At 41.9% G+C, this 14,270-nt stretch overlaps 2 long non-coding RNA genes across 4 annotated transcripts in view; one reads left to right on the top strand and one right to left on the bottom strand.

Moving 5' to 3' along the window:
- The window catches only part of LOC139075980 (uncharacterized), a 294,470-nt gene that overhangs the window by 93,432 nt on the left and 186,768 nt on the right, over positions 1 to 14,270 (bottom strand). The gene's annotated exons all lie outside the window — the stretch shown is intronic.
- Positions 2,470 to 9,457, top strand: LOC139075978 (uncharacterized). The gene is made up of 4 exons (XR_011527088.1): positions 2,470 to 2,990; positions 3,289 to 3,404; positions 8,071 to 8,474; positions 8,907 to 9,457. It is a non-coding gene; the product is annotated as an uncharacterized lncRNA (long non-coding RNA).

The raw sequence follows: 14,270 nt of genomic DNA, 5'->3' as shown, positions 1-14,270 counted from the left end.
AGGAAACATTAATGAACCTGATGTGCCAGATACTGTGATGCCCAGTCCTTGGGATGGAGGAAGTGGAGGTCAGCAGGAGACAGCATCACATGGAGAAAACATGGGCCTTGGAGGCAGGTGGAGCTGGCCTTGGCCTACACGGGGAAATGGGCGACAGCTGGCTTTACACCAGCTACGGACTGGCGTCCTCTCTGGATTGCAGAAGTTACTCATTTGATTTTTTTAACTTTATATTTTGAGGTAACTGTATATTCACATGTAAGAAATAATAGGGATAACCAGTATACCCTTAACCCAGTTTCCTCAGTGGTAAGTAACATTGTGTATAACTATAGGACAATATCACAACCGAGAAATTGACATTGATGCAATCTACCAACCTTATGCAGATTCCACCAGTTTTACACACACTGAGTGTGTGGGTATATGTGTGTGTATTTAGTTCTGTGCAATTTTTCGCAAATGTAGATTTGTGCAGCCAAAAGCACAAAGATACAGAAGTTCCATCACAAGGATCCTGTGTGCTACCCTTTCATAGCCACAGCCAGCTCTCTCCCTCTTAATGTGATCTCCATCTCTATGATTTTTTTTCGTCTCAGGAATACTATATAAATGGAATCATAATGTAACCTTTGAGCCTGGCTTTTTTCACTCAGCATAATTCACTTGCAAACCATCCAAGTTGTTGTGTGTATCAATTAGTTCATTCCTTTTTATTGCTGGTAGTGTTCCATGGTATGAATGTGCCACAATTTGTTTAACCATTCACCAGTCAAAGCACATTGGGTTGTTCCACTTTAGGGCTACGGTGAATAGACCTGCTATGAACATTCACATATAGGTTTTTGTGTGAATATGTTTTCATTTCTCAGGGGTAACTGTCCAAGAGTGCAATCCCTGTTTAGTTTTATAAGAAATTGCCAAACTATTTACCAGAGTAGATGTACCATTTTACATTCCCACAGCAACGCATGAGTGATCCAATTTCTCCACACCCTTGCCAGCATTTGGTGTCATTACTGTTGTTTTTATTTTACTCATTCTGATAGGTATGCAATTAAATCTCATTGTGGATTTAATTTGCATCTTCCTAATCGCTAATGATACTTAATATTTTTTCATATGCTTATTTGCCATCTGTATATTCTTGTCAGTGAAATGTCGGTTCACATCTGTTGCCCATTTTCTAACTGAATTGTTTGTTTAACTTTTACTGTTGAGTTTTAAGAGTTCTTTATATGTTCTAGATACAAGTCCTTTGTCAGATACGAGGATTGTAAATATTTTCTCCCAGTCTGTAGCTTATCTTTTTATCCTCTTAACATACTTTAACAAAGCAAAGTTTTTAATTTCAATAATGTCCAGTTTATCGATTTTTCCTCTTTTTTTGCCTATGGATGTCCAGTTGCCCCAGCACTATTTGTTGAAAAGGCTATCTTTTCTCTATTGGATTGCTTTTGCAACTTCATCAAAACTCAATTAGGCATATTTGTGTGGGTCTACAAGTAGGTTCTCTATTCTGTTCCATTGATCTATGTGTCTGTCCCTTCACCAACACCACACCATCCTGATTACTATAGCTATAGAGTAAGCCTTAACATCAGGTAGAGTGATTACTCTCACTTTATTCCTCTTTCAAAATATTTCAGCTGTTCTAAGTCTTGTACATTTCCATGTAAATTTCTGAATAAGCTTGTCTATGTCTATTAAAAGCCATGCTGGGATCTTGATAAGATTTGCATTAAACCTATAGATCAACTCAGGGAGAACTGACATCTTTACTTTGTGGAGTTTTGCAATGCATGACCACCACCTTGATTTTAATTATCCCCTGCAGTTCACTTTGCCTCACCTTCTGGGTTAAAACGCCCCAGGGTCCACACCTGCTGAAACCACACCTGAGTGTGGAACCAGAGCTGCCCTCACCAGCACCTGTCTGTGGTTAAATCCCCTGGATTACAGCTTTGTCTGCTATCTATAAGATTATGGAAAAAGCCAGAACTTGTGTTCAAACCCTACCACCATCGGGGGTTTAGCTGAATCACTGCAAGCCTCAGTTTCCTCATCTGTGGGACAAGAATGGCTTCCTTGGAGCAGCTCTATAACTAGGCCTTAAGTGGGGGCTATTATTATTACTCTAACACACGCTCCTACCACTTACTAACTTGGTGCACAGTTAGATTTCAGCATCTAAAATGCCAAGCTGCAATCATCCTTATTAGTAATATTTCATCTATTTTAACTCATCATTCTCATTTGTTATAATCATCTGGAGCCTGATGTCATCCACATTTTTATCCCAGTCATTTAAAAATAATGGCAAAAAGGCAAAGAGACATGGACAGACTTTGACATGCTACTACAGACATCTGTTCTCATTTAGGTCCTCTGATTTCTGTCAACAGAAACACATTCTGGGAAACTAGGCAAATGAAATGAACTAAAAGGAAAAGAACCATGCCTAGGAGCAACAGAACCAAGCAGTGCCAAAGTTAGGAACCTGACAGTCTTGCCCAGGAGGCTGGCTCTGGAATGAATAAGCTCAAATCATTATCTGTTTGTCTATATCACTCTATTCAAGATTTGAAGAGCTAGGAGAAAGGTCCTCTTGGCTAAGCCCAGGTCTTGTGACTGGCTCCTGGCTGTTCCAGGCACTAAAAGGAAGGATCTGGCTGACAAGACCCTTCAGCATTTGTTACTGAAGGTTTCCACCTGCATTTTCTTTCCACCCAAACTACCCACGGCGGAGGACAAGCAATGCGCCCAAATGGAATCACGGTGCTGTCAGGAGGGACTGTGAGCGCTTGGAGACCACAGAGTGCCAAAGGTTTATTCTAACTTTTCTTCATTTGATAGTGGTTCACTAATTAGCACTCTCTGGCAATGGCCATTCAGCCAGAAAGAGATCTACTCAATTGTCCAGGAACATAGATCCATCTGCCCCACCAAGATGTGTTAACAAACTGACAAATAGCCTTGCTGAAATGCAGGTATGTGAAGCCTATGGCATTCTGTGAATCTACTGAAATCACAACTTTCACATCGGCATTTAAGCTGCCACACTGGTTGACTAGTGATCTCAAGTCCCTTAACCTCAGCACCCAAAATTTCTCATTGATAAAAAGGGGGGTGATTGTTCTAATCTCACATTTTGGTGGGGTTTTTTAACTATAAAGTACTATATGCCGTTTTTGTTATGCATATGCTAGTTATAACTCCAACTGCCTCCTTTAAGCATAGAGACTGTTAAGTGGAAGTCCTTTAATTCTGTTTCATGTTTTTTTATAGGATTGGTGGTGCAAACTAGGGAAAAGAAATCTGGAGGATGAGTTGAGTTGCTCTGAAAAAGATCAGAAAGGGAAATGGAAGACCTCCTGCCATCTGAAGAAATCTGAGAGGGAGAGGTAAGGAGCAGGGCTGGGAGAGAGGGAGAAAGGGCCAGAAGTTGGCAGAGACATCATCCGTGCAATGAGACCCTTCACAATGGCCCCTCGGGAAACTCTCCCCAAGGAGCAGTTTCATCTTAGAGTGGACATGTTACAGGCCAGGGGTAGATTGATGGAAGTTGAACCCAAGTGGCAGAGAAAGCCAAAAGGACACAAGTGTCCATCCTACTTGTATCCACACCCTAGGAAGTAGTAGAAATCTGGGATTTAAAGCTCTAGGACCACGGAATTTGGGGGCTGAAGGCAAATTCGTCTAGAGCTCGAGGAGCAAGCAAGCCTCCAGCTGACTTCTGGAATATACATATTTGCATTCATAGCTGAGAAACAATAGAATATTGAAATCTCTAGTACTTGGGTGATTTTTCTCAAGCAGAAAAAGAAAAAGAAAAGGCTCTTTGTTTCATTATTCCAACCTTGATCTTTCATTCATTCTCTAAGGGCATAAATGACTATTTATATATGTTTCCATGAGTTAAATCATTCTTGAGGATTTTTTGTTTGTAGTTGTTGTGTTGTTTCCTGCTATGGATTTTAACACAGAAGCCTTTCCTTTTGAGCCAAAAGTATCAACAACTAGCACCCTACAACTGCCAGTGCCAGATTCCTTTGTTCGTGGGTCCTTTTGCCATATATTTTCTGGGGAACACAATTAACTACAAATGTGAATAGTGTGTGTCTGCTGTGTAGGGAAACCTGAGGTGAGAGCGGCTGCCACCCACCATTCCCCAGAATGTGCCCAACACAGCCCTTGCAGAACTTGGAGCCCCAGGAGGATCTATTCTAGATCACGTGGCCCTGCCATTCCAGCCACAGCCAGGAGTGCAAATCTAAGGCAAGAGCAGCCAAACCATCGCCTCTGGGGTGGCCATAGGTGAAAAGACAAGTCAGGCCAGTCAGATTCTCTTTCTTGGGTATTTGAAAGAGGAAATGGGTGAAAGAATGCTGAAAGTCTCTGTCAAGGAAGGCCATGAGATAGCTTTAGACGCCATGAGGAATCATGAGCAAGCCAGAATAGGAGAAAGCAAAAGGAGAGTGAAGCAGACATAGGAAAGTTGATTGCTTCATATTAACCCCACCTGTTCCTGCCGCAGGTATGAGCAAATACAAGCCATTCCCTTTGCTTGCCTTCTTACATTCTCTCATCTTCCTCTTCCCATCTCTTCCCTTCTTTGACTAACTCCACCAAGGCAGAATGGTCAGAGTTTTGCCATTAGAGCTGATTAAAATGCATCTTTCCAATTCCCTTGTTTTTCCCTATCCAGAATGAGATTTACAAAAGATTCATTGACCATCTTGTCACGTGTAGGCATGATGACACCAAGGCCTTCCTTTGTTGCCACAAAATGTCCAGAGAGAAATAATATCTGAGAACCTAAGGCTTCCCTTCATAGCATTCTTCTCTCTTATGGAACCTAATTGTAGCACTAGAAAAAGAGAGATGGGCTCTTGCAAACCTCACAGCATGCTGACTCTAACACATCACTAGCTAAATAAGAAACAAGGTCAGCATGGTGTGGGAGAAATGGCAGTGTTATCTTAGCTGTCCATTCAGACTGTCGATTCGATGGGTGGGTTTGTAAGGAAGGGAAAGAGAAATGTATATGGAAGTAATATCACTACAGGCCACAATATATAGGGATGCAGGGGAAAAAATAGTTGAGCATATTTTCAGGATGTGGTAAGCGGATATGGCTCAACCAGAGGAATTTATAGCTGCAACTGGCATCCCTAACACCATAAAACTGTGCACGGAAGCCACTTTTAGGATTGAGGATCAAACTGCTAGATTCAAAACATAGACAATAGAACAAACACCGCTGCTTAACACGGAGCAGGAGATGAAACTAATTTGCTACTCTTCACTGGATTCCACCCCATACCTCTAACACAGCAATCCTGTGTAGTTAATTTATTAAAGCATCTGCAGTTGCCATAGATAAGGGAAAAAGCTATCAGGGCTGGAAGAAATGGTAGACAGCAGATCCTTAGCCAGCAGTCAAACAAGAGTAAAATGTCACAAGCCAAAGAAGGTACCAGAGGAAATAACCTGAGTTAGAGAAGAAGAATTCCTCAGGGAAGCAGGTCTCCTTACCCCAGAGCAGTAAAAAGAATCTACATAAAGGAATTCATTTTTTTTTAAATTATTTTAAAATAGGCTATCATTTCAATTAAGAAACTGAATGAATTTCCTGGAATTAACCTGTATTCCAGCTTTGAAATCAGCCATGAATACACAGACCAAAAGGCACGCACAAGCATGCTCCCTCGCTCAGCCTCTCTCTCAAACAAAAGATCTCCCTCCGGCGACCCTTAAAAGGAGTTTGAAAGCTGTAAAGTCACAAGAATGAGATTTTAAAGCTGGCAGCATGTAAGCTGGCTAAAGACGATATTCCCAACTCTCTCTCAAAGAAAACCCAAAAGAAGCACTGGGTGTGGGAGACACATCTGCTGAGATGCTCAGAGACCCACATGTGTGGCACTTTAACGAAGAAATAAGGAACTGGACTTCCCACTTACAGTCTCGCACCACCAGCCCTTCCTTACATTTTCCGCTTGTTCCCCAACTCACAAAGAAGCATGATAGCCAGAGACAGACAGGATGAGAGTGTAGAAGGTAGATGACAAAAGCGCTTGATCTCGAGAGTCATTGGGAGCTTTTGATCCCAAATAATGAGTGAATATTGTTTGAAGCCCTAGCCAAAAAAAAAACTTAATAATAGTAATTTTAAACATTCCTTTCCTTTCTCTTGAAGTCTTCTTCCCCAATCTGGCAAATTGCAAAGCACTAAAGGAGTATTTTCATCAATGTGTCTAAATATGTTATTCAGAGTAGGATTTTATGTGAGATAGCCCTGGGGAACTTTCTGGAAGAAAAAGGCAGTCCCAAAATTGGATGAACAAACTGCTTTAAGGCTTTAAGGTCTTAAGATTTTGCAAACCATATCGTGCCTTCACTACACCCCAAGCCAGAAATGAAAAAGAAAATAATTCCATTTTCCAGGCACTGCAAAGGGACTCGCTTACTATTTCTGTGGGTTCACAAGAATGCAGCAACCAGGAGAGGCAATGTCCCCAACACAAAGGAACCCAGACCCCTGAGCTTCTAGCTGGCAAGTTACCCAGCAGAGAAAATAGGATGCTATTGAATTTGCAGGCATCTCAGTCAGTGACGGAGGTGGAGGGATGTTGCAAAAGGATAATGGGAGGAAGAGGGATTGGGAAAGCAGGGATGAGGGACAGGTGGATCTGGAAGTGGAAAACCATTTTTCAAGCCTAGAAGAACAACTTAAAAAATATTACTGGGGAATTAATGCATAAAAAGTGTCCTTAGCAGGGGGAGGTGTGAAGGGGGGGTACATACATCATAAAAAGATACACTCTGTGGCCAAGACTCCCTGACCATTAACACCACAGATAATCAAAGAGAAAAAATCTAATTTAGTAGAAGGATGGTAATCTCCAAATGATAAGCCACTTCACCTGGTGTCCACACTCTAGTCCCAGGCCCACATTTAAACAGGAGCAAAAATTTAAACACATGCACCCACACACACATATGCGCATACACAAACACACATATACACCCAGAGACAGAGCAGCCCAAGGCCTGAGTGTAGGAGGCCATGGGAAAACTCATTCACGAGGACTTTTTAATTGCTTTGTGTTTGTTTTCTGTCTTCTCCCCCCTTTCTTCCGATGGTGATTATGGTTGTATTTTGAAATCATGATGCGCCACTGCAGCACTGTAATTACATAAATACGGCATTATAAATGAAGGTTAGTGCCAGAAATAGCAACGCAGACAGGGGAGCAATTTGTCTTTGTGGATGCAAGGGTGTGTGCACATGTTTATAAATACCTCCCACTTACATGGTATTTGAAAATTGTTTGCTAGTCCAAGCAAGGAGGGCTTAGGAAACAAAAAAAGAGCCTCACCTTATTTTCAGCAGAAGAAGATGAAGGCAAGAAAAGGCAGGTTCTTCTAGTCATGATCAATGGAAATAATGAGGTAAGAGCTGGGCTTAAACTGAGCTCGGATCCCTGAGCTGGCGTGCAGTTGAGTGGGCACTAATGGCTCTGCTTGTGACAGGAATCAGTCTGGGGCAGTACAGCTTGTCAGTGGTGCCCTTCAACACCCTCTGGAACCTTAGGGAGTGTCTTGTAAGCACCATTCAGAACAGAAGGACTACCTTCCTCCCCTACTCTCACTCATACTTGCCTCCAGGGCACCTCCGGAATCTTCAACCAATAGCGATGGGAGTTGGGAGATGACAACTTCTTCCACTCTCAGGAAAAAGGAAAATTCTAAAGTGTGTCCTACAAGTGTCCCACAGAGTATGTGTTAGTTCTAAAATATGTCAGCAAATTCTTTGAAACTCATCCCTCCAAAAGGTAGAGCCTAATTCCCCTCCCCTCTGAAGTGGGCTATCTGAAGTAACTCACCTCTAATGACCAGCATATGATGAGAGTGATGCTATGTGACTTCCAAGCCTAGGTCATAGACATGCTATTTCTCTTTTGGCTCACTGTTTCGGGGGAAAGCCAGCACCATATCATGGGCACACGCAAGCAGCTTGTGGAGAGGTCCCCGCAGTAAGGAACTGAGGTCTCCTACCAATAACAGGCACTGACTCCCCAGCCATGTGATGGAGCCACCTTGGAAATGGATCCTGCAGCCCAGTCAAGCCTTTGGACGAATGCAGCTCCAACTGACATCTTGACCATAACCTTATGAGAGATCCTGAGCCAGACCCACCAGATAAGCCACTCTCAAATTCCTAAACTACAGGAAACATAAGTATAATAAATATTTATTGTTGCTTTAAGCCATTAAGTTTTGGAGTAATTTGTTACACAGTAGTAGCTAACTAATGGAGTCCTAGTGGTATTGACCTGCAGCCCCCCATAGCTGTACACTTCTCATCAACCCCTTCCCTGTGCTGCCTTAGATCACCTCCAAAGAAAACCACCTGCGTTCAAAATCTTATCTCAGGGTTTGCTTTTGGAATCGAAGAAATCCCAGAGAAGGTAAATATTATTATTATCCTCATTTTAGGGATGAGAAAAAACACACGTAGGTTAGAGTTACACAGCAAATAGTGGCAGAACAGAGGTTTTCTGAGTCCTCATCCACTGCTTCCTGTTTCATCACAGCGGCTTCTCCCTCCCACCCCAATCCTTTCCAATTTCAAGCAATCTCTCTTCTCTCCCCAAGAACACTGTTAATTTGCTCATTCGCTGTGGACCGAGACACTCATCATAACCACAAAATTTAAAAACCAATCTAAGCAAATTCAGTAACAAAAGCAGGAACTTTGAGTCACTCAAGTCTCAGTGCATTTATTTTTCCTAATGATACCTACACACAGCAGGGAGAAATAATTAGCAAATTAATGGGTTATTCCTCTGTTGACATTCATGCAAAGGCTAGATGTGACTCCCTTGTTCTATGTCTTACAGGCTCTGGCCTGAAACTGCTGACCAACATCACTGGTAATTTATTGAAGTTATGAACAAATGCCCGTGCTGCGTGGGCAAGAAATAAAGATGAAGCCTAAATTTGCTATGCTTTCTGTTCTGATCAAATAAAATGTACAGCCAACTTCATCTGTCAGATATTTAATCATAATCATTATTGTGCTATGTGGTAATTAGGCATAAATGGAACATAAATGACTCTTGATAGCACCATTTTATATATCAAACTGTAATTTTTGTGTTTTTCTTCTCCCTTTGACAGTTTTCCAGTACCCATCTCTACTCAGTGTCACTGTGGTTGGTTTCCCCTGAGTCAGAGTGGTCGAAGAGAAACATATGGGCTTTGGAACCCGACAAATCACTCAGGCTGTATTACCTTGATCAAGTCACTTTACATCTCTGGGCCTCTTGTATAAAATGGAGATGAGGCCTCTCCAGTAGGATTGCTATGAGAATCAAATGAGAAGCTGAAAAGCAATTACGGGCAAAGTGTTCATATGCAGTAGGTGCTCAATAAATGTCTCCTTCCTGTTTCTTTTATCATATTGTCTCTTATATCAACATTACTTCCACAAACAGTAACATCAGAAATTCTTGATCAGCTCCCTACAAGTTATTTCCTGCTCTGGATCCCACTTCCAGGAGCACTGCCCTTCAGTCTCCAAGTTACATGGTCCCATGCTAAACTCGCAAATTTATCCATACTTTAAAAAACACTCCCTATCAACTGAAGGAAAATTACTGAAGTAATCAGGAGAAATGGCTTTGCGTCCACAAGTAGAAAAAGAACGATTTAAAATTTACCTAGCAGTAGGAGTATCAACACCTTAGCATGCATGAGTTCTAGTTCTGGGCAAATGATGATGGCAATTTCTTTTTTATTTGATTTGAGTATGACTGGTGAGAAATTGGAAGCTACTAGTCATCTGAAAGAACTAAAGGAAAAAGACAACGCTGTGGCTTCCAGTTGTGTTTACCCAGTAGGAGGTTGGTGGTACTCTGGAATAATTTAGTGAACACATACAGATAGAAAGTTTGCATAAAAATATTTCACATCTTCATGGCTGTGTGCTCTTCTGGGCTTTGGCAGCCACGATGAAGGCAAAGAGTTTGCCTCTCTGATGTAGAAGTTAAGATTTATGACAACAATTCCCACCGATAAACACAACAGCTCATAATAACAATAGGAAAAGTAACAACTACAACTTATTAAGGGCCTAACGTTCATTTGCATACCAAGGTTAACAAAAAACTTGTATGACTTACCTCATTTGATCCTCTTGCAGCCTGGGTGGGTATTATTCACTCCATTTTATAAATAAGCAAACTGAGACCCAGAGAGGTTAGATGTCGTGCCCAAGAGGACCATGAATAACAGGCAAAAGAATCACATCTGGAATTTTAATCTCACATTCTTGTCTCTTATTAGACTCCCTCTGTTAATAAGTAATTAGCTTGTTTGTTTGAAGGATAAATGGAAGCTCACATCAATTCTCCAGTTAGCTTTCTTACTCTATATTGGTTTTTAGACCCACAAAGCCACACGTACACATCACATAAGGTGGTGATAGTTGAAAAATAATTATTTAATGATCTTCAAGAAGAATTCCTTGTCACAAATAGACTATTTCCCAGAGTCCAGGGTAATTGCAAGTAGCTGTACTAGGACCACCGCAGAAGGTCCAGTGATAAAAGGCTCATTTTTTTCTGCAATTGAGGCTACAAACTACCTCAGTCGGCAGCGCCTGTAACTTCTGCAGAAGGAAGCGTTCAGACCTTGCCACAGAAGAGCAGACCTTTCCTGAGTCAGCTGTGAAGTAAACTTATAGTCAGATGTTTTTCAACTTCTCCACCACAGCATGGAGGCTTTTGGCCCCAAGTGTCAGATTTATCCATGAAGCTCTTGACCTCACCAGAAAAGAACCACTTTCAAATATAAGAAATATAAGGATCACTTTCAAAATAAGAAAGTGAACCTTGGAGTACGGCAAATCCATATTGAGCCAGGCACTATGCCAGGGGTGGGATCCATGGTCTGGAGGAGCAGACAGAGTAGTGGTTCCCAACCCAAGCTAGCCATTAGTGTCCCCCGGGGGCATTTTAAAATCTCAACAGGCCTCTATTTATTGAGAATTAATTACTCTCAATTAATTCAGAAACCCTGGGAGTCGGACCAGGTATCAGGATTTTTTAAAGCTCTCCAGGTGATTCCATTGTGCAGCCACAGCTGAGAAACACTATTATAGTAAAATCCAGAGTGTTCCAAACTTGCTTGGTTTGAGAAGCACCTGAGGTTCTTATTAAAAGTACAGATGTTCTTTTGATTTAACTTAACATATTTTTTTATTGCAGTACCATCGGATTATAACATATAACTTTCAGGCGTATACTGTAATATATTTTGAATTCTGTGTAGATTACATCATATTCATCACCCAAAGACTAATTACAGTCCATCACCACATGCATGTGCCTAATCACCACTTTTGCCCTCCTCCCTCCGCCTTTCCCCTCTGGTCACCACCAATCCAATCTCTGTTGCTATGTGTGTGTTTGTCATTGTTTTTATCTTCTTCTTATGAGTGAGATCATACTGTATTTGACTTTCTCCCTCTGACATTTCACTTAGCATAATACCCTCAAAGGTCCATCGATATTGTCACAAATGGCCGGATTTCATCATTTCTTATGGCTGAGTAGTATTCCATTGTGTATAAATGCCACATCTTCTTTATCCATTCGTCCCTTGATGGGCAGCTAGGTTGCTTCCAAGTCTTGGCTATTGTGAATAATGCTGCAATGAACATAGGGGTCCATGTATCTTTACACATTCATGTTTTCATGTTCTTTGGATAAATACCCAGCAGTGGAATAGCTGGATCATATGGTAGATCTATTCTTAATTTTCTGAGGGAACTCTATAATGTTTTCCATAGTGACTGCACCAGTTTGCTCTCCCACCAGGATAAAAATGCAGATTTATGCGTCCTGATCTCATCTCCTGAATCAGAATTTCCAAGGGAAAGAGCAGGGAACATGTATTTTGAACAAGAGCCCAAAGATTCTTATGATTAAGAAAGTTAGGTGAAACCTGTATTTGTCCTCAAAGAATCAACAGAGTGAAAAGCCAGCCTATGGAATGGGAGAAAATATTTGCAAATCATACAACTGAGAAGAGGTTAATATCCAGAATATATAAAGCACTCCTACAACTCAAAAACAAAAAGACAAATAACCCAACTTTTTAAATGGGCAAAGGACTTGAGTAGACATTTCTCCAAAGAAGGTATATAAATGACCAACTAGAGTATGAAAAGATGCTCAACATCACTAATCATTAGAGAGATAAAATCAAAATCACAATGAGTTATCACCTCACACCCATTAAGATGGCCACTACCAAAAAAAAAAAAAAAAACCAGTGGAAAATAATAAGTGTTGGCAAGGATGCAGAGAAATTGAAACCTATGTATGCCGTTGGTGAGCATGTGAAATCGTGCAGCCTCTATGGAAAACAGTATGGAGGTTTCTCAAAAAATTTAAAAAATTAAAAAAATAAAAAATGGATATCATATGCTCCAGCAATCTTACTTTTGGTACATACCTAAAAGAATTCAAAACAGGTTCTCAAAGAGAAATTTGCACATCCATATTCATTGTAGCACTAATCACAATAGCCAAAAGGCAGAAGTAACTCCAAACTCTATTGAATGATGAATGAATAAACAAAATGTGGTATATACGTACAATGGAACAATAATGGAATATTGTTCAGCCTTAAAAAAGAAAGAAATCCTGTCACAAGCTACAACATAAATGAACCTTGAGGACATTATGCTAAGGGAAATAAGCCAGTCACAAAAAGACAAATAGTGCATGATTCCACTTATGTGAAGTGTCTGGGTTTAGAGTTTCAGTTTGACAAGGCAAAAAAGTTCTAGAGATCTGCTGTAGGACAGTGTGTACAGAATTAACGCTACTGAACTGTACACGTAAAAATGGTTAAGATGGTAAATTTTATGTCACGTGTTTTTTATCACAATTTTTTTTATTTGAAAACCTGATATTGCCCAAAACTTCAACAGCTTCATACATCCCACCTGTCTTATTCATAGCAGAGGACAAAGAACTCAGGGTCTTTCAGCTCTCTCTTCAAAACCAAAACAAAATCAACCAAACAAAAACATTTCCCCCGCTGCCTCCTAAGGAGTGTAGCTCTCAATTTTGGAAAGTCCAGAGACTTGCTGAATGTCAATCTGGACAAGCCAGGACAGACATAGATTTTGCTGATGAGGAAAGGAGAGCTTTGAAGGTGTATGGGACGGGAAGATGACAGACTAAGGAGGAGAGGTGCCAGGACCCTGGGCCCCACATGGGGGCAGCAGTGAGAAGAGCAGCCCCAGATTATGTGTGGGTCCCAAGACACTGTGCACAAAGCGGGGTGGGGAAGGGGGTGACACCCTCACTGGGAAGAGACGACACTGCACTGACCGTCATGGAGTGTGTTGTGATGAAGGCATTCCTCCACCTCACCTAAGCTGTCTTTGATAAAATTCCCTTGCTCCCTCATCTTTCCACGTGATGAGACTTTCTGGGGAAAAGTGAAGAAACGCTCCACATGCTGGAGGGGCATGGGGCTGAGCGAAGTTAGTCCCCATCTGCCGCCACCCCTCCACAACCCGCCCTCTACTCAGATGATTCTTTGCCTTTCTTTGCTCTGCTCTGTGTCCCACATCACCACTGAAGGGTCCTTGCCCTCTGGCTTCTGCAGGATCCAGTCAGTGGGAGCCACTAGAAGGAAATGCAAGGGTAGGAGAAGGGAGTGAGGCCAGGGTATTCTCCACCAGCCTCCTCCTTGCTTCAGCACCACACTTCCAGAGGTGGCTACATCCCTCTGTGATGACAAACCCTGCTGGGCAGCCCATCCTCCATGGCTCCAGCTGTCCCAGGGCTTCAGCAACACCACTTGCTCCCCTTGTCCCTTCAGGTCTGGGGAAGGTAGAGCCTCCCCTGATGCTGGTCCCCGGGTGTCTTGGCATCCCTGCCGACCGCCTACAGCATCTTTCTCAAATTAATCTTCTGTCCGAGTGGAATTCAGCTTCCTTCCAGGACCCTGATTGGTACATTTGGCTTCTGGTTTGTGGGATGGGGTCGGGAGGTGAAAAAGAAAGAAATCAATAAAAAAGAGTGGGAACTAGCCAAGCCTGCCATGGGCCTCTGAAGCTCCCAAGCACGGTCATCTCCAGAGCCTGTTACTACAGCACTCACGGGAGGAAATGCTTGAACTGGGTAATCCCACACCCAAAAAGGGGTATGCCTCTCTCGGTGTTTCCTATGATTGAAACA

The sequence above is a fragment of the Equus przewalskii genome, chromosome 15 (assembly GCF_037783145.1).
Source record: "Equus przewalskii isolate Varuska chromosome 15, EquPr2, whole genome shotgun sequence".
Taxonomy (NCBI): domain Eukaryota; kingdom Metazoa; phylum Chordata; class Mammalia; order Perissodactyla; family Equidae; genus Equus; species Equus przewalskii.
Note: the sequence above shows the minus strand (reverse complement) of the source record. Positions and strands in the feature narration are given on the sequence as shown.